This window comes from Budorcas taxicolor, chromosome 2 (genome assembly GCF_023091745.1).
Source record: "Budorcas taxicolor isolate Tak-1 chromosome 2, Takin1.1, whole genome shotgun sequence".
NCBI classification, from domain to species: Eukaryota; Metazoa; Chordata; class Mammalia; order Artiodactyla; family Bovidae; genus Budorcas; species Budorcas taxicolor.
The window spans coordinates 72,538,076-72,560,094 of record NC_068911.1 but is presented as its reverse complement, the minus strand read 5'-3'; the positions used below and the strand labels follow the sequence as shown (position 1 = coordinate 72,560,094).

General features: G+C 38.3%; 1 pseudogene; it reads right to left on the bottom strand.

The window, feature by feature from the left end:
- Positions 1–19,686: 19,686 nt before the first annotated feature.
- On the bottom strand, positions 19,687–20,579 carry LOC128043669 (lathosterol oxidase-like; annotated as a pseudogene).
- Positions 20,580–22,019: the final 1,440 nt, after the last annotated feature.

The following is a 22,019-nucleotide window of genomic DNA, read 5'->3' as shown; positions in this document are numbered from 1 at the left end:
CAGAAGCTCCAAAACCTCTTACCCTTCCATGTCCTCCAGCCAGCTAGACGGGCTGAGCATGGGCCTGGGCCATCCAGAGCACCAAAGGGAACCTGAGCTCTTCTGCCTCCAAGCCATGTTTGAGGCCCTACTTACCCAGTTTGACCAGTGCAGCCAGGCCACAGAGGATGTCTGCCAGAGGAACTGGTGGTTGCATAACCTGCGTGACTGAAGGAATAGTGGGCCCCTAGCCTCCCTCCACACAGGCTCCTCCCCAGGCCTGCAGCCAGTCTGCTCAGCCACCTTGCCCAGGCCAGCAGAGGCACTGGCCTGGCTACAGGCCCCAGCAGGGCATCCTTGCAGGCCAAGAGCAAGATCCACTCAGCAGCATTTAGCCCCAAGGGACCTGGGCTCATGCCTTTCCTAGGGTGGGCCTAGGCTTCACTCTGGTTCCTCTGAGGCAGAGCAGACAGCACTCAGTATTATTAATGCTGCCACGCAGGTTTTGAGTCAAGCAGAACAGCTTCAGCCCAAAGACTGGGGTGCCCAGTGTGCCGCCCAAACTACTCACTCACCATGGTGGATCCCCTCCCGAGTAATCTCGCTTTTCCTCCGAGTCCCCTCCCAAGGGCACAGGTTCCAACCTGGTCCTTTCTTGTCCCTTTGTACTTGACTGTGTGGCTCTTTCTTACAGTCTTGGTCTCTTGGCCAGTTTCTAGTTAGTCTTCAGTGGGAATTGTTGCACATGTATTTTTGAAGTGTGTGTGGGAAGGTGATTTCCACATCCTCCCACTTTGCCATCCTGATTGATCTTCCTGGTAGTTTCTATTTGCAGTTATTTGAGAAACCTTCACACTGTTTTCCATAGTGGCTGCACGAATTTGCACTCCCACTAACAGTGTACTAGGGTCCCTTTTTCTCGCTAAATTTGTTATTTGTGGTCTTTTTGATGATGGCCATTCTGACAAGCGTGAGATGATCTCGTGGTTTTGATTGGCTTTTCTCCAATTAGTGATGCTGAATACCTTTTCATGTGCTTGTTGACCATCTATATGCCTTATTTTTTAAAAAAATCTCTATTTTACATGTCTCTATTTTTTTTTGATAGGGAGTTGTATGTTTATATGGTTTGAACATAGCTCCTTATTGATCATATCATTTGCAAATATTTTCTCCTATTCAGTAGGTTGTATTTTTGTTGATTTCCTTTGCTGTGCAAAAGCTTTTAAGTTTAATTAGCTTCCATTTGTTCATGTTTGCTTTTCTTTCTTTTGCCTTAGGAGACAAAATAAATGATGCTATGATTTATGTCAGTCTTCTGCCTATGTTCTCTTCTAAGAGTTTTGTGGTTTCTGGTCTTACATTTAGGTCTTCAATCTCTTTTGAATATATTTTTGTATATGGTATGAGGAAATGTTCTAATTTCTTTCTTTTACATGTAGCTGTCCTGTTTTACCAAGACTACTTATTGAAGAGATGATATGTTTTCCTGCCTCCTCTGCCTTAGCTCAACTAACCGTAAGTGTGTGGGTTTATTTCTGGACTCTTCTGTTCCATTGATCCATGTGGTTTTGCACCAGTAGCATACTGTTTTAATTTCTGTAGCTTTGTGTTGACAGTGTGGTCTGAAGCCAAGGAGCATGATCCCTCCACTCTGTTCCTCTTTCTCAAAATTACCTTGACTATTAGTCTTTTTGTTTCTGTACAAATTTTAGAATTACGTGTTCTAGCTCTACAAAAAATACCTTTGGTATTTTGATAGAGATTGCATTGAATCTGTAGTTTGCCTTGGATGGTCTGATCAATTTAACAATATTCTTCCAGCCTATGAATTTATCTTTCCATCTGATTGTATCATCTTCTATATCTTTCATCAGTGATCTTATTTTCATAAGAACTTATTTTTAGAAGAGGCATTTTTGTCATTTTCATTTTCTCATGTATATGCACTGAAGTATTCCACAGATAACATGACATATGATACAACAATAAATTAAACACAGAATATGAGAGTCTAGCTGTCTTCTATTGTCAGACTTTACAGAGATTTACAAAAATGCCAGTAAAACAGTGCCACACATTTAACAGAACTGCTTCATGTATTATCTTCCACTAAACATTTTGTGTACATTAACATGTAATGGATTGAGTGTTACTTCAGAATAAGTATTTAAATGTTTTCACTTCATGTTAAACGTCACTAATATCAATAGATAAGTTAAAACTCTTTTGAGGTCCTCAATTTTTAAGAGTTTAAAGGAATCCAGAAAGCAAAGTTTGAAAATTATTGCCCTAGGTGTTGCCCCCATCTGTAAGGCTGAAGCTGGCTCATACTCTGTCCCCATTCCAGCTGAAGGGAAGGGAGGCAGAGAAAGAGGAGGGAAAGCCGCTTTCAACAGGATATTGCCCAGAACCTGCTCTCAGTGCTTCTTCTCACATCTCATTGGCCAGAATATCATCCCATGGCCATGCCCTGTAAGGAAAAAGACTGGAGTTTTGCAGCTGCAGCAAAGATTGCCAGCAGGCTCTCTGAAGCTAGGGGAGGCAGGAAATGAATCCTTTCCTCACAGTCTTCAGAAGGAACCAACCCTCCTGACACCTTGATTTAGGACTTCCAGCTTTCAGAACTGCGAGAAAATGAACTTCTCTTATTTAACCACCCAGTTTGTGGTATATTATGGAAGCCCTAGCAAACTGATACAGACAATGTACACCCATGGCTGATTCATGTCAATGTATGACAAAACCACTACAATATTGTAAAGTAATTAGCCTCCAATTAAATAAAATTTTTTAAAAAACATAAAGTAGCTTAAGAAAACTGCCCACTCAGCTAGTGAAACAACCAGACATGGTACAAGTGCACTGGAGGAAAGAAGCGTCCATGCTACAAACAAAAGTCTTTACCATTTGTATGTGCTGAACTGGCTTGTTGATGCCAAAAAGGCATCTGAACATCACCCCGCTAGGAGTCAGGCATATTTATACTTAGCACATTGCTTTGTCTCTTCTCTGGCTCCCAGACTAAGCATAAATGCAGGAATTAGAAGTCTCCTTAAGGTTCCATTTATTTGCACTCGATTCCCTGTCAGGAATGTAATGGGTACTAATATATTAACTGCTCTCTTACTATAAACATGTTACATTAAACAAGCATAACTAAGCTTCCAAAGCAAAAGTAAATAGACTCTTTCTGTACATGAGAATGTGCCGGGTAAGATGTTTATCTTCTTTGTGCTGTCATTCTAGAATCAATAATATTTTTTAACAAAGTATGTTCTTTGTGCTTGAACCTTGTGAAATTGTTGATCATCCGTTGAGTCGAGTCCAACTCTTTGTGACCCATTGGACCATAGCACACCAGGTTTCCCTGTCCTTCCCTATCTCCTGGAATTTGTTCAAACTCATGTCCACTGAGTCGGTGATGCCATCCAACCATCTCATCCTCTGTTGTTCTCCTCCTACCCGCAATCTTTCCCAGCATCAGGGTCTTTTTCAGTGAGTTGGCTCTTCACATCAGGTGGCCAAAGTATTGGAGGTTCAGTATCAGTCCTTCCAATGAATATTCAGGGTTGATTTCCTTCAGGATTGACTGGTTTGATCTCCTTGCTGTCCAAGGGACTCTCTAGAGTCTTCTCCAGCACTACAGTTCAAAAGCATCAATTCTTTGGCACTCAGCCTTCTTTATGCTCCAACTCTCACATCCGTACATGACTACTGGAAAAGCCATAGCCTTTGTTGGCCCAGTAATATCTCTGCTTTTTAATATACTGTCTAGGTTTTGTCATGGGAGAAGGCAATGGCACCCCGCTCCAGTACTCTTGCCTGGAGAATCCCATGGACAGAGGAGCCTGGTGGGCTGCAGTCCATGGGGTCGCTGAGAGTCGGACACGACTGAGCGACTTCACTTTCACTTTTCACTTTCATGCACTGGAGAAGGAAATGGCAACCCACTCCAGTATTCTTGGCTGGAGAATCCCAGGGACAGGGGAGCCTGGTGGGCTGCCGTCTATGGGGTCGCACGGAGTCGGACACAACTGAAGCGACTTAGCAGCAGCAGCAGGTCTTGTAATAGCCTTTCTTCCAAGGAGCAAGCGTCTTTTAATATCGTGGCTGCAGTCACCATCTGCAGTGATTTTGAAGCCCAAGAAAATAAAATCTATTACGGTTTCCACTTTTTCCCCATCTGTTTCCCTTGAAGTGATAGGACTGGATGACACAATCTTAGTTTTCTGAATGCTGAGTTTTAAACCAGCTTTTTCACTTTTCTCCTTCATCCTCATCAAGAGGCTCTTTAGTTTCTCTTTGCTTCCTGCCGTTTGTGGTATGATCTGCATAACTGAGGTTGTTGATATTTCTCCCGGCAATCTTGATTCCAGCTTGTGATTCATCCAGCCTGGCATTTTGCATTATGTACTCTGCATATAAGTTAAATAAGCATGATGACAATATATAGCCTTGATGTAATCCTTTCCCAATTTTGAACAAGTCCATTGTTCTATGTCTGATTCTAACTCTTGCTTCTTGACTTGCATACAGGTTTCTCAGGAGACAGGTAAGGTGGTCTGGTATTCCCATCTCTTTAAGAATTTTCTATAGTTTGTTGTGATCCATGCTGTCAAAGACTTTAGCATAGTTAATGAAGTAGATGTTTTTTTCTGGAATTTCCTTGCTTTTTCTGTGATCCAACGGATGTTGGCGATTTGCTCCCTGGTTCCTCTGCCTTTTCTAATTCTAGCTTGAACATCTGGATATTCTTGGCTCACATACTGTTGAAGCCTAACTTGAAAGATTTTGAGCATTACCTTGCTAGCATGTGAAATGAGCGCAATTGTGTGGTAGTTTGATTATTCTTTGCTATTGCCTTTCTTTGGGGTTGGAATGAAAACACCTTCTCCAGTCCTGTGGCCACTGCTGAGTTTTCCAAATTTGCTGACATGTTGGATGCAGCACTTTAACAGCATCATCTTTTAGGATTTTAAGTAGCTCAGCTGAAATTGTATCACCTCCACTAGTTTTATTCATAGTAATGTTTCCTAAGCATTATTGATATACATATACCTTGTGAATTGAGCTTCATAGTAAGCATTTTTATGCTGGCTTTACTTATAAGTAAATAATTAAGTAAATTATAATTTTACCTAAGCCAGCATAAAAATGCTTACCATGTAGCTTACTTCACAAGGTATATGTTATCAAAGAATCAAGTTGCAGACTTAAACACATATAATTTTTGTTAGTTGCACCTCAAAGCTAGAAAAGAAAAGGAAAAATGTTCACCATGTAATCAGCTATAAAAAGCAGGTCAAATGTAAACTGACCGGGTACCAGTGGCCAATGTGGCGGTTCATTCAGTGGTCTGTCATTCAGGACTCTGAAAGAATTGCAATTAACTTGATGCATGATCATACACTGCCTCAGTATATAATTGATGTATTCCCTTTACTAATTCCTCAGATGAGCTAGCATTTATAGAAACCCAGAGAGTCACTGGAATAGTATGGGAGGGATAAATAGTTAAGGCTGCAACATCTGTGGCAGCATGACGCCATGGGAAGATCGTGAGCCTGGAGGTAAAGCCATTTAAGTTCTTGTCTTGGCTCTGCCACTACCAAGCTGTGTGTGGTACAGGCCAAGAACTTCATCTCTCTGGGCACTGCTTTCTCCACATGCAAACAGATGTGACTGGATCATAGAATTTCTCACATTCATGGCTTCTGTTGAAATGTTCTCCTGAATGTAAGCTCTCAGATATTATAATGTATCTGTTTTTCTCAGAGCCAAAAATTGGGAAAACATTTTTAAAAGAGCGTAGTTTGAGTCTTCACTGTTGGCGAATAAAAGGAGGGATGGACAAATGTTTGTTGGGTGTCTGCTTGTTTAGTTTAGCCCATAATTGACTTGGAAAAACTCAATTACTATTCAAATAATTTATATCATTTCCAAAGTTTGCTTTGGTTCTCTATTGGTAATTGAGATTGTGGATGAAAAAGTAGATGTCTAGCTTCGATTCCATTTATGCACGATCCTAGCAAAATATCTTTAACAGAAAAGCAGGTTTATGGTAGAGCATTTCCAGTTTAGAATTTTTTGTTTTCCTACTCTTTTAGTCAGAACTGAAAATCCTAAACGTTAATGTTCCTTTTAGTTAAATGGAGAGATTTTCTGGCTAGGTATTCTGTATTTCCTAAAGTTCACTATATCAGTTTCTTTTAAAGCATCAGCAGTTCTTGGCACTCAGTTAGGTGCTGTTATAAAAATAATTATTGGCTATACACATTGTAATAGCAAAAGTATATATCCACCAAGACGTACAAAGACCTAGTTCCAGTCTAGGATAGTAGGAATAAAATAAGCAAACAGTGTTTTCCATTTAGGATTGTCACAGACAAAAGGCTTAACGCTTTCACTTGAGAAAAGTCTTTCACTACCAGCGGGTTAGTTTGCACATTTGAAGTTGAGAAATATTGTACTTATGTAACTTTTCAGTAAAATTAATATACTTGGAAGTGTATATGCTTCATTTTTGAGTTGTGGGCTTTTGTGGTTTTCATTACAGATTGTTTTCTATATTTGTGTTCAATAGTAAAGGAAAGCACCCTGTGGCAACTATACCACATAAAAAATACCAAGAGAAGCATATGGAGTAAAGAAACTCTTCAAGAAACAATCAAACAGAAACAGGGCATTTTATGGGTACAGAAAAAAAATGAGAACTTTGACTCTTTGTATTTTCATTTGTGCGTGTCTTGTTTTATAGCCTTTCTAATTCAACTTGCCTTCTGTGCTGCCCAATGGCAGGAGTACTTATACAGTTTACCATTAAAGCTGAACATGTACTTAATTTTTAAAGACATGTGTCTTCTCAAGAAGCCCTTCCAAATTATAGCACACAAGGACAGTTATATCTGCTCTGTGTTCAATCAAAGAGAAGTGTTTATCTGAGAGATTTCTCAGTTTTTACCTACATTATTCATTTTCACACACCCGAAGGCCTTTGGCAACAGAATTGTAATATTCATTCACATTAATCTATTTTGAAAATGTTTAAGGAGATGTGAGCCCCCTAATCTCCATATCAGTGCTACCCACTAGTGACGGCTCTCCGGGTTCTTGGTTTAGAAAATATTTGGTTCATTTTGTGAAGGAAACAATCTAAGACTTTGCCTCATCTGCTTGACCTTTTATTCCTTAAAGCTTGGAAGGATGAATGGTGAGGGTGCTTTGCTAAATGAGAATAGAAAGGTATCTCTGAAAATTATCAAAAGAACACCATGTCTTCATGGAAAAGAGAGACAAAAATTGTGATCAAGAAACTATAGACCTTAGACTAAGAGTAACATTTTTTATTTCCAAACAAAGTTTCATACTCTTCTTAAGTTAGTAAAATACACAACCCAGTGAATTCTTTCTCATGTGAACCCTTTTGTCTCCCACCAAGCATCCACTACTTTTTTTTATTCATTCAACTATTGTTTTCCAGTTTTATTGGGAAGTAATTGACATGAACTGCAGTATAACGTTTAAAGTGTATAGCATGATTTGATTTACATAGATTGTGAAATGATCACAGTAGATTAAGTTAACATTCATCAGTTCATAGATATACCAAAGGGGCTTCCCAGGTGGCACTAGTTGGTAAAGAACCCACCTGCCAATGCAGGAGACATAAGAGATGTGGGTTCAGTCCTTCAGTTGGAAAGATCCCCTGGAGGAGCACATGGCAACCCACTGCAGTTTTCTTGCCTGGAAAATCCACATGGATAGAGACGTCTGGTGGCCTATAGTCCATGGGGTCACCCAGAATTGGACATGGCTGAAGTGACTGAACATCCCAAAAGAGAAAAAAATTCACCTTGTAATGAGAACTCTTGGGACCTGCTCTTTAGCAGATTTCCTATATATCATACAGTAGTGTTAACTGTATCATGTAGCTTACGTTCCTAGTACTTATAACTGGAAGTTTGTACAGTTTAATCAATTTCTTCCCAATTACCCCTTCTCCTCACCCCATCACCACCCCTCTAATAACCAGTCTGGTCTCTCATCTTTTTGTATGAGTTTGGTATGCTTGCTTTTTAGATTCCATAAGTGAGCTCATATAGTATTTGTCTTGCTGATTTATTTCACTCCCTGGTGGCTCAGATGGTAAAGAATCTGCCTGCAATGCAGGAGACTCTGGTTTGATCCCTAGTGCAGGACAATACCGTGGAGAAGGGAGTGGCTACCCACTCCAGTATTCTTGCCTGGAGAATTCCATGGACAGAGGGGCCTGGCAGGCTACAAAGAGCAGAACACGACTGAGCAACTAACATACCTTCAAGGTCCATCTGTGTTGTTGCAAATGTTAGAATTTGTTCGTTTTTTATGGCTGAATAATAGTGCATTGTATTTCTATAATACTACATCCTCTTTATCTAAATCCGTTGATGGACATTAGCTTGTTTTCATGTCTTAGCTATTGTAAATAATGTTATGAACCTAGGGGCTACAGATATCTGATTTAATGTTCTCAGTTTCTTTGGATATATTTCCAGAAGTGGAATTGCTGGATCATATAATAGTTCTATTTTTAACTTTTAGAGGAAATTTTGTACTGTTTTCCATAGTGGCTGCCCCAATTTAAAATCCTACCAGTATCACTCAGGGTTCCCTTTTCTCCACATCCATACCAATATTATTGTTTTTTGTCTTTTGAATAATGACCATTATAAGAAGTGATATCTTTTTTTTCTTTTTTTTTAAGCGGGGACATTGTCTTTAATATAGTTGGAATTAAAAAGTCACTTAGTAAAATGTTTACGAGTATTGGTTTTTATCACATCAAAAAAGCTGACATGCAGGTCAAAGTTGCTTCCCTGTAGAAAGTGAGAAGCTGTGTGTTAAAGCCCATGGCACTGGCCCTCTCCTGCCAGGTGTCTCTGAAAGAGGCTGCTGCCGAGAACACACTCAAAAAAACTCTTGATGTATCAAAGAAAGGTGTCAAAATAATCATGATTATTATCATGGGATGATTTGAGAGAACATTGAAACATGTATATTATCATATGTGAAACGGATCACCAGTCCAGGTTTGATGCATGAGACAGAGTGGTCAGGGCTGGTGCACTGGGATGACCCAGAGGGATGGGATGGGGAGGGGTGGGAGGGGGGTTCAGGATGGGAAACACATGTACACCCATGGCTGGTTCATGTCAATGTATAGCACAAACCACTACAATATTGTAAAGTAGCCTCCAATTAAATTAATTTTTTAAAAAGTGATATCTCATTGTGGTTTTAATTTGCAATTCTTTAATGACTAGTTATATTGAGTACCTCTTCATGTACCTATGCCCATTTGTATATATTATTTGAAAAAAAATATTTTGAGTTCTTTTGTCCACTTTAAAATTGGATTACTCAATTTTTTGCTACTAAATTGTATGAATTCTTTTTATATTTTATAAATAATGGATACATGGCTTTGCAAATATTTTGCTACCCATAGATTTTCTTTTCACATTGTTGATAGTGTCTTTTGCTATGCAGAAGCCTTTTAGTTGATGTAGTCCCACATATTTATTCTTGCTTTTGTTGCTTTACTTTGGCTATCATTTCAAAAAAACACATTAAGAAGACTCATATCACGAAGCTTTTTAAGCTATGTTTTCTCCTAGAAGTTTCATGGTTTCAGTTCTTACTACTTAGTACTTAATGGATTTAAGTATTTCACCCATTTTGAGTTAATTTTTGTGAGTGGTATAAGATAGGGGTCAAATCTTGATTCCTTTACATGTGAATATCCTCTTTGGGACTTCCCTGGTGGCTCAGATGGTAAAGCATCTGCCTACAATGAGGGAGACCCAGGTTCAATCCCTGGGTTGGGAAGATCCCCTGGAGAAGGAAATACCAACTCACTCCAGTATTGCCTGGAAAATCTCATGGATGGAGGAGGAACCTAGTAGGCTACAGTCCACAGGGTCGCAAACAGTTGGACATGACTGAGCGACTTCACTTTCACTTTCTATCCTCTTTGCCTACCAGCATTTATTGAATAGATTTTCTGTTTTCCATTGAGTGTTCTTGGCTCCATTGTCAAATATTCAGTTCAGTTCAGTTGCTCAGTCATATCTGACTCTTTAAGACTCCATGGACTGCAGCACGCTAAGCCTCCCTATCCATCACCAACTCCCCGAGTTTACTCAAACACATGTCCATTGAGTCAGTGATGCCATCCCACTGTCTCATCCTCTGTTGTCCCCTTCTCCTGCCTTCAATCTTTCCTAGCATCAGGGTCTTTTGGCCAAAGTATTGGAATTTCAGCTTCAACATTGTCAAATATTACTTGACCTTATATGATTTATGATGTTGGCTGGGTGCTTGTCATTTATGGCCTTTATTATGTTGAGATATGTTCCTTCTGTGCCTATTTATTAGGTATATGCTGGATTCTGTTCCACTGGATTCTTTGTCTTTTTTTAATGCCCTTACCACACTCCTTTAATTAAAGCTTTATGTTCTACTATATACTTTATAAAGCTATAGCTTTATAGTAGAGCTTGAAATAGGAAGTGTGATACCTCCTTCTTTGTTCTTCTTTATTATTTTGGCTATTCAGGGTTTTTGGTGATATTTTTAGAATACTTTAAGATACTAATTTTAGAAGTGTTTTTTGTATTTCTGTAAAAGTGTCATTAAAATCTTATTTCTTCAATTTTTATTGAAATATAGTTAATTTACAATGTTTTGTTAGGTTTAAATATACAGCAAAGTGATTTAGGTGTGTTTGTATATATGTACACACATATAGATACAGAAAATTTTTATTTATATATAATATATGAATATATTTAGATTATTCTCCATTACAGTTTATTATAAGACATTAAGTGTGGTTCCCTGTGCTAGACAGTAGGTCCTTTTTAGTTATCTATTTTGTTTGTATGTAGTAGTGTGTATATTTTAATTCCAAGCTCCAGGGATTGCATTGAATCTATAGATGGCTTTTGGTAGTACTGACATTTCAACAATATTAATCTTCCAGTCCATGAACATAAATACCTTTCCATTTATTTGTGTCTCCTATTTCTTTCATCAATAAAAATGTAATTTTCAGAATAGAAATTTTTTACCTCTTTGGTTAAATTTATTCCTAAGTATTTTATCTTTTTTAATGCTATTATAAATGGAATTGACATATTTTTCATAAAACTGCTAGAGTATAGAAATGCTACGGGTTTTTGCATGTTAATTTTGTACCCTGCAACTTTACCAAATTCACTGATTAATTTTAACAGGTTTTTGGTAAAATTTGTAGGATTTTCTATGTATAAAATCATGTCATCTGCAAATAGAGACAAGATGACTTCTTCTTCTCCAATTCTGATACCTTTATTTTTCTCTCCCAATTGCTCTAGCAAAAACTTAACAGTATTATATTGATTAGGTGTGATGAGAGTGGGCACACTTGTCTTGTTCCTGATTTTAGAAGAGAAACTTTAACCTTTTCACCATTGAGTATAATGTTGGCTGTGGGCTTGTCATTTGTGGTCTTTTATTATGTTGAGATATGTTCTTTCTAGACCTAATTTGTTAAGTGTTTTTTTATCATGAACAGATGTTGAGTTTTGTCAAATGCTTTTCTGTATCTATTGAGATTATCATATGATTATTTCTTCCATTTTATTAATGTAATGTATCCCATTGATTTGCATATGTTGAGCAATCCTTTCATCCCAGGATAAATACCACTTGATCAAGGTGAATGATTCTTTTAATGTACTGCTAAATTTGGTTTTGCTAGTATTTTGTTGAGACTTCTTGCCTCTGTACTTATTAGGGATATTGGGCATAGTTTTATTGTAGTGTCGTTATCTGACTTTGATATCAATCAGATATCAGGATATCTGATTATCAGGAGAATGCTGGCCTTGTAAAGTGAGTTTGGAAGTCTTCCCTCTTCAATATTTTGGAAGAGTTTGAGAATAATTTTATCTTAATTATTCTCTAAATGTTTGATAAAATTCACCAGTGAAGCAGTCTGGTCCTGGGTTTTTCTTCACTGGGAGGTGTTTGATTACTGATTCAATATCCTTACTAGTCGGAGAAGGCAATGGCACCCTACTCCAGTACTCTTGCCTGGAAAATCCCATGGACGGAGGAGCCTGGAAGGCTGCAGTCCATGGGGTCGCTGAGGGTCGGACACGACTGAGCGACTTCACTTTCACTTTTCACTTTCATGCATTGGAGAAGGAAATGGCAACCCACTCCAGTGTTCTTGCCTAGAGAATCCCAGGGACAGGGGAGCCTGGTGGGCTGCCGTCTATGGGGTTACACAGAGTCGGACACGACTGAAGCGACTTAGCAGCATCCTTACTAGTAATTGGTCTGTTCAGATTTTCTATTCCCGATTTAGTCATGGTAGGTTGTATGTTTTCTAAGAATTTTTCCATTTCTTCTAGATTGTCCAGTTTGTTAGCATATAGTTGTTTATAGCAGCATCTTGTGGTTCTTTTTATTTCTGTTTTTATCAGTTGCAATGTCTTCTTTTTCACTTACAATTTTGATTTAGGTCTTCTCTCCTTTTTCCTTGGTTAGTCAACCTTAGAGTTTGTCGGTTTTATTTCTTTTCAAAGTACCAACTTTTAGTTTGCTTAGTAGTTTTCTATTTTTCTGTTCTCTATTTCCGTAATTTCTGCTTTAATCTTTATTTCCTTCCTTCTGCTAACTTGGGGTCACCTTATTTTTCTAGTTCCTAAGGAATAGAATTAGGTTGTTGGGGTCATTCCTGCTTTTTAGCGTAGGTGTTTATTGCTACAAACTTTGCTCTTAGAACTGTTCTTTCTGCATGGCATAAGGTCAGGTATGCTGTGTTTCCATTTTAATTTGTCTCAAAACTTTACTGTCTTTAATTTCCTCTTCAATCTGTTGGTTGTTCAGTAAAGTGTTTAATTTCTATGCATTTATGAACTTTTTCCGGTTTACCTCTTCTTATGATTTCAGTTTTCTTGAAGAATTGTTTCATGGCCTAACATTTGGTCTATCCTAAAAAAAGTTCCATTTGCACTTCAGAAAAATATGAATTCTGCTGTTGTTGACTAGAATGTTCTATATATGTCTGTTATATTATTTGATCAGTTCAGTCGCTCAGTCGTGTCTGACTCTGCGACCCCATGGACTACAGCATGCCAGGCTTCCCTATCCATCACCAACTCCCGAAACTTACTCCTGTCCACTGAGTCTGTGATGCCATCCAACCATCTCATCCTCTGTCGTCTCCTCCCACCTTCAATCTTTCTCAGCATCAAGGTCTTTTCAAATGAATCAGTTCTTCACATCAGGTGGCCAAATATTGACGTTTCAGCATCAATCCTTCCAATGAATATTCAGGAATGATTTTCTTTAGGATGGACTGATTGGATCTCCTTGCAGTTCAAGGGACTCTCAAGAGTCTTCTCCAACACCACAGTTCAAAAGTATCAATTCTTCGGTGCTCAGCTTTCTTTAGAGTCCCACTCTCATATCCATACATGACTACTGGAAAAACCATAGCTTTGAATAGATGGACCTTTGTTGGCAAAGTAATGTCTCTGCTTTTTAATATGCTGTCTAGGTTGGTCTGTAATGTTTAAATTCAGTTTATTATCTTTCTGAATGATTTACCCATTGTTGACAGTAGAGTATTAAAATCACAAACTATTATTGTATTCATGTTTATTTCTCCTTTTAGCTTTGTTAGTTTTATTTTATGCATTTAGGTGCTTTGTTAGGTGCACAAATATTTACAATTGCTATAACATTATGTGGTTATTGACCTTTTTTATTATGTAATATATAACGGCCTTTTTTAAGAAAAACTGTTTTTAAAGTTCATTTTGTCTGATATAAGTATAGCTTCCCCTGCCTTATTTGTAGACAGTGGGAGATAACCATTTGCTTGAAATGTCTTTCTCCATCCCTTCTCTCTGTTTATGTCTTTATGGTAAAGGGACTCTCTTTAAGGTAGTATATTTTTGGATCTTGTTTTCCTATCCATTTAGCCATTCTGTCTTTTTTTTTTTAAGATTTATTTATTTATTTTTTATTTTGGTGGGTCTGTGTTGCTGGACCGGCTTTCTCTAGTTGTGGTAGGGGAGTGGTGTGGAGCAGGGCTACTCTTTGTTGCAGTGTATGGCCTTCTCATTGCCGTGGCTTCTCTTGCTGCAGAGCACCAGCTCTAGGCACGAGGGCCTCAGTAGTTGTGATGCACAGGCTCAACTGCTTCGTGGCATGTGGGATCTTCCTAGGACAGTGATCAAACCCATGTCCCCTGCATTGACAGATGGATTTTTAACCACTAGACCACTAGGGAGGCCCCATTCTGTGTCTTTTGACTGGCTAATTTAATATGTTAGTAACTATTGATAGGCAAGAATTTACTATTGCCATTTTGTTAATTGTTTTCTGATAGTTTTATAGATCCATTGTTCCTTGTTTCTTATCCTGCCATCATTATACATATTTTGATGCCTTTTGGCATCAGTATTCTTTGACTTCTTTTTCTTGTTCTTTTGTTTGTTACAGGTCTTTACTTTGTCATTGCCATGAAGATTACCTAAAATATCTTAAAATTATAACGCTTGATTTTAAATTGATAACTTCGTTTCAGTAGAAGTCCTAAACTTTACACTTTTTCTTCTCCTACCCCTCACATTTTAGATTATTATTGTTAAAATTTGCATATTTTTACATTACATGTAACTAAGAAGGCTTTTTTAGTTTTAAGTATTTTACTACACTTTTAGTGTTTAATTATATTGTACACTACCATTACTATATTATAGACTCTAACTTTTGCTATTTATCATAGCTAGTGATTTTTATGCTACCTTTTTATGTTTCCAGAAGTGGAATTGTTGGGTTATTTAGCACTATTTTTATTTGCTGAGGAACCCCTATACTGTTTTTGACAAGTAAGGAAGTGAAAGTTGCTCAGTCGTGTCCGACTCTTTGGACTCTATAGACTCCATGGACTATACAGTGCCCGGAATTCTCCAGGCCAGAATACTGGAGTGGGTAGCCTTTCCCTTCTCCAGGGCATCTTCCCAACCCAGAGATCAAATCCAGGTCTCCCGCATTGCAGGTGGATTCTTTACAAACTGAGCCACAAGGGAAGCCCAAGAATACTGGCGTGGGTAGTTTATCCCTTATCCTTTTTGATGATGGATGCACCAATTTTCAGTAGACAAGGGCTTTCTTTCCTCCACATCCTCATCAGCATTTGTTTTTTGTGGTCCTTTTTGATGATAGCCATTCAGACAGGTGTGGAGGTGTTCTTTCATTGTGATTCTGATTGTCATTTCTCTGATTAGTGATGTTAAGTATCTTTTTCATGTTCCTATTAGCAATCAGTATGTTTGGAAAAATGTTCAGGTTTTTTGCCCATTTTTGGTTGAATTGTTTGCTTTTTTGATATTTAGTTATGTATGAGCTCTTTATATATTTTAGCTATTAACTCCTTTATGGTCATCATTTACAAATATTTTCTCTCATTCTACAGGTTGTCTTTTCATTTTGTGAATAGTTTCCTTTGCCACTTTAATTAGATCCTATTTGTTTGCTTTTGCTTTTGTTTTCCTTTGTGTTAGGAAGCAAATGAATATTACTACGATTTATATCAAGGAGTATTCTTCTTATATTTTCTTCAAGGAATGTTATGGTTTCTGGTCTTATATTTTGGACTTGAATTCATTTTGAGTTCATTTTTGTATATCATGTGAGGAAACATTCTTAATTCCATTCTTTTACCCATAGTTGTTCAGTTTTCTCAGCAGTACTTATTGAAAACATTGTCTTTTCCCAATTGTAAATTATTGCCTCCTTTGTTATAGATTCGTTAACCATAAGTGTGAGTTTATTTCTGGATTCTCTGTTCTTTTCCTTTGATCTATTTGTGTGTTTTTGTGTCAGCACTATACTGTATATTGTATATAGTATACTTTGCCAACAAAGGTCCATCTAGTCAAAGCTATGTTTTTTCCAGTGGTCACGTATGGATGTGAGAGTTGGACTATAAAGAAAGCTGAGCACCGAAGAATTGATGCTTTTGAACTGTGGTGCAGGAGAAGACTCTTGAGAGTCCCTTGGACTGCAAGGAGATCCAACCAGTCCATCCTAAAGATCGATCAGTCCTGGATGTTCATTGGAAGGACTGATGCTGAAGCTGAAACTCCAGTATTTTGGCCACCTCATGTGAAGAACTGACTCACTGGAAAAGACCCTGATGCGGGGAAAGATTAAAGGCGGGAGAAGAAGGGGATGACAGAGGGTGAGATGGTTGGATGGCATCACCGACCCAATGGACATGGGTTTGAGCTTGCTCAAACTCATCCTGCGTGGATGCTGCAGTCCATGGGGTCACAAAGAGTCAGATGCAACTGAACTGAACTGAACTGATGATGTTTTGATTACTGTAGCTTTGTTATAGTCTGAAGCCGGGAACATGATACCTCCAGCTCTGTTCTTTTCTCAAGATTGTTTTGGCTATTCGGGGTCTGTTGTGTTTACATTCAAATTTTAGAATTATTCTAATTATGTTAAACATGTTCGATATTTTGGTAGGAATTTCATTGAATATGTAGACTGCCTTGGGAAATAGTCATTTTAACACTATTATTTCTCCCAGTTAATGAACATTATATATCTTTCCATCTGTTTCTGTCATCTTCAGTTTCTTTCACAATGTCTCATAGGTTTCCAAGTACAAGTATTTTTATCTCCCTAGTTAGACTTATTCCTGGGTATCCTATTCTTTTTGATATGATAAATGAGACTTTAAAAAAAAAAAAGACTTCTTTCTGACAATTCATTATCAGTGTATAGAAAAGCAGCAGATTTCTGTATATTAATTTTGTATCATGCAGCCTTGCCAAATTCATTGAATTCTAGTTGTTTTTCAGTGATGTCTTTAGGATTTTCTGTGTGTAGTATCATGTCATCTGAAAACAGTGACAATTTTACTTCTATCTTTCCTATGTTTCTTATCTGATTGCTATGGCTAAGACTTCTAATACTGTGTTGAATAAAAGTGGGGAGAGTGGACATTCTTGTCTTGTTCCTGATCTTAGAGGAAATGCTTTCAGCTTTTTATCATAGAGTATGTTAGTGGGCTTATCATATATGGTTTTTATTGTGTTGAGGTGTGTTACCACTTCACAAAATTAATATAAAGAGCTAATCATAAGTGAATGTTAAATTTTGTCAAAAGCTTTTTCTGTATCCATTCAGATGATATTATTCAATTATTAACATTCATAATCAGCTTTTATTGATTTTACATAAATAGCTTATAGAATGACTTTGAAAACCATTTTTCCTAACATTTGTTACAACAAATGAGATTTCTTTATGAAGGTATTTGTTAAATCTTTTTTTACACAGGAAGTAGAGAAAAATGGAGAAAGAGGAAGGAAAATAATATTTCAAAATTAATCTTCAGTGATAGACCTAAATATTTGGCAATTATTTCCTTTTATAGAACATCATATGATTATAGCTTGAAATATATCAAAAGTGCTGTCCATCAATTTAATTAAAATCTTGGTGCTCACATCACATTCCCTTGACCTATCATTATGATCATTCCTCAGCTGTACTGACAGTACTGAATTTCAAATAATACTGTTCAATACTGATGAACTATGGCATGAGGTTTGTGACATTGTACAGGAGACAGGGATCAAGACCATCCCCATGGAAAAGAAATGCAAAAAAGCAAAATGGATGTCTGGGGAGGCCTTACAAATAGCTGTGAAAAGAAGAGTGGCGAAATGCAAAGGAGAAAAGGAAAGATATAAGCATCTGAATGCAGAGTTCCAGAGAATAGCAAGAAGAGATAAGAAAGCCTTCTTCAGCGATCAATGCAAAGAAATAGAGGAGAACAATAGAATGGGAAAGACTAGAGATCTCTTCAAGAAAATTAGAGATACCAAGGGAACATTTCATGCAAAGATGGGCTCAATAAAGGACAGAAATGGTATGGACCTAACAGAAGCAGAAGATATTAAGAAGAGGTGGCAACAATACACAGAACTGTACAAAAAAGATCTTCATGACCCGGATAATCACGATGGTGTGATCACTCATCTAGAGACAGACATCCTGGAATGTGAAGTCAAATGGGCCTTAGAAAGCACCACTACGAACAAAGCTAGTGGAGGTGATGGAATTCCAGTTGAGCTATTTCAAATCCTGAAGAATGATGCTGTGAAAGTGCTGCACTCAATATGCCAGCAAATTTGGAAAACTCAGCAGTGGTCACAGGACTCGAAAAGGTCAGTTTTCATTCCAATTCCAAAGAAAGGCAATGCCAAAGAATGCTCATACTACTGCACAATTGCACTCATCTCACATGCTAGTAAAGTAATGCTCAAAAGTCTCCAAGCCAGGCTTCAGCAATACGTGAACCATGAACTCCCTGATGTTCAAGCTGGTTTTAGAAAAGGCAGAGGAACCAGAGATCAAATTGCCAACATCTGCTGGATCATGGAAAAAGCAAGAGAGTTGCAGAAAAACATCTATTTCTGCTTTATTGACTATGCCAAAGCCTTTGACTGTGTGGATCACATTAACTGTGGAAAATTCTGAAAGAGATGGGAATACCAGACTACCTGACTTGTCTCTTGAGAAATCTGTATGCAGGCCAGGAAGCAACAGCTGGAACTGGACATGGAACAACAGACTGGTTCCAAACAGGAAAAGGAGTACCTCAAGGCTGTATATTGTCACCCTGCTTATTTAACTTCTATGCAGAGTACATCATGAGAAACACTGGACTGGAAGAAACACAAGCTGGAATCAAGATTGCCAGGAGAAATATCAATAACCTCAGATATGCAGATGACACCACCCTTATGGCAGAAAGTGAAGAGGAACTAAAAAGCCTCTTGATGAAAGTGAAAGAGGAGAGTGAAAAAGTTGGCTTAAAGCTCAACATTCAGAAAATGAAGATCATGGCATCCAGTCCCATCACTTCATGGGAAATAGATGGGGAAACAGTGGAAACATTGTCAGACTTTATTTTTTGGGCTCCAAAATCACTGCAGATGGTGACTGCAGCCATGAAATTCAAAGACGCTTACTCCTTGGAAGAAGAGTTATGACCAACCTAGATAGCATATTCAAAAGCAGAGACATTACTTTGCCAACTAAGGTCCGTCTAGTCAAGGCTATGGTTTTTCCAGTGGTCATGTATGGATGTGAGAGTTGGACTGTGAAGAAGGCTGAGTGCCAAAGAATTGATGCTTTTGAACTGTGGTGTTGGAGAAGACTCTTGAGAGTCCCTTGGACTGCAAGGAGATCCAACCAGTCCATTCTGAAGGAGATCAGCCCTGGGATTTCTTTGGAAGGACTGATGCTAAAGCTGAAACTCCAGTCCTTTGGCCACCTCATGCAAAGAGTTGACTCATTGGAAAAGACTCTGATGCTGGGAGGGATTGAGGGCAGGAGAAGAAGGGGACGACAGAGGATGAGATGGCTGGATGGCATCAGTGACTCAATGGACTTGAGTCTGAGTGAACTCCGGGAGTTGGTGATGGACAGGGAGGCCGGGTGTGCTGCGATTTTGGGGTCGCAAAGAGTCGGACACGACTCAGCGACTGAACTGAACTGTTCAATTGTTATGCCTCTTGGCTGAACATATGTAGATTATCTTTCTTTATCAAAAATATTTACCAGTTGGGCAGTCATCTACTCAGTCTTTATGAACTCTATATTGAATAGTTTTTCATTTTTACAAGCATTTCCTGCATGACTTTTGCTTTCTTCTTGTCATCCTCATGTAACTGAGTGGTCTATTGCCTTCAAAGGAGGAGGGATTTTTTAACAAGCCTCCAATTCTATCCCACAATGTGAAATACTGTCTGTCCATAACTATAGTTAACAAGCATGTGGTAGTCTGTATGATGAGTTGAGCCATTAATAATTAAGGCCTTAAGATTTAGGGAACATGAATATCACCATCATGAATGGAAACTATAAATATTGACCAGGATATATGAACCTAAATAAACTACCATGTGTAAAGGAAAGATAAAAGGATATCTGTGGTAAGACAGACTCTGAAGGACGTCATCCAGAAGTTGAAAAGCATGACTTACAAATGAAGTCAGAACCTTCCAGATGTGATGAGGTTTGTGTAAGCGCTTATATATACAAGTCTCTGACAAAAGCCTCGTGAATCCCGTAGATCAGCGTGTCAGTGAAAAAGAAAAAAGTAAAGATACCAGCAATGAGTTGTAACCAACCATATGGAAACTCTCCTATGCTATCACACAATTTGCTGTAACCTCTCACCTCCAGCAGGAATGGAGGAGATACGGGGATGCTGATCCATGGCATTGGCTGGACAGAATGCATAATCTATCAATAGACTTGATTCTTTTAAAATTGTCTTTCATTAAGGAAATATTATAGACAAAATAACTCAGTGTTGCAAAGAAGGAATAAAAGTTATACATACTGAGAGTTGTTATAATCCAGAGGCTAATAACTTGTCAGAAGATGTCATCTTCTGGCTATATGGCAGGATATATGTATAGCACAAACAGATAATACTCTGTAGCATTGAGTCTAAGATCCATCTTAGCCCCTAGAGTGGATTTGCTGCTGCTGCTGCTGCTAAGTTGCTTCAGTCGTGTCCGACCCCATAGACGGCAGCCCACCAGGCTCCCCCGTCCCTGGGATCCTCCAGGCAAGAACACTGGAGTGGGTTGCCATTTCCTTCTCCAATGCATGAAAGTGAAAAGTGAAAGTGAAGTCACTCAGTCGTGTCTGACTCTTCATGACCCCATGGACTGTAGCCTACCAGGCTCCTCTGTCTATGGGATTTTCCAGGCAAGAGTACTGGAGTGGGTTGCCATTTCCTTCTCTGTGGATTTGCTACTAGTTGCAAATTCCTACAGGGCTCTGGATGCTCTGGCTAGTATTTTGTTCAATTTTTTTATGCAGTATATATCACATGAGTTGTAGCCATCAAACCATTCTTGCACCTCTGGGATAAATCCCCCTTGATCATATTTTATGATCACCCTAATGTATTGTTGGATTCAGTTGTTAATTTGTTGAGGATTTTTGCATCTATGTTCATCAGTGATATCAGACTGATTTTTTTTTTTTTTTTTTGCAATATATATGGTTTTGGTGTCAGGGTGATGCAAGCCTCATAGAATAAGTTGGTAAGTGTTCCTCCTTCCTCTGAACTTTTTTTTGTAATAGTTTGAGAAGGATAGGTGTTAACTCATGTCTAAATGTTTGGTAAAATACATCTGTGAAGACATCTAATCCTAGACTTTCGTTGGGGAGTTTTTGTTTGCTTTGCCTTTTTTTTTTTTTTTTTTAAGTGAGTTGGTTTTATTGCTGATAGTTGATCAATTTGTGTTTTTCTGTTTCTTTCTGGTTCAGTCCTGGAAGATCATACATTTCTAGGAATCTGTTTCTTCTAAATTGTCCATTTTATTGACATATGTTGTTGTTGTTGTTGTTAGTCACTTGGTGGTGTCTGACTCTTTGCGACCCCATGAACTGCTGCACACCAGGCTTCCCTGTCCCTCACTGTCTCCCTGAGTTTGCTCAAACTCATGTCTCTTGAGTCAGTGATGCAATCCAACTATCTCAATCTCTGTCATCCCCTTCTCCTCTTGCCCTCAATCTTTCCCATCATCAGGGTCTTTTCCAATGAGTCAGTTCTTTGCATCAGGTGGCCAAAGTATTGGAGCTTCAGCATCAGTCCTTCCAATGAATACTCAGGGTTGATTTCCTTTAGGATGGACTGGTTGGATCTGCTTGCTGTCTAAGGGACTCTCAAGAGTCTTCTCTTGCACCACAGTTTGAAATCATCAGTTCTTCAGCACTCAACCTCCTTTATGGACCAAATTTTTACATCCATACATGAGTACTGGAAAAACCATAGCTTTGACTATACAGACCTTTATTGGCAAAGGGATGTTTCTGCTTTTTAATACACTGTCTAGGTTTGTCATAACTGTTCTTCCAAAGGGCAAGTATCTTAATTTCGTGGCTGC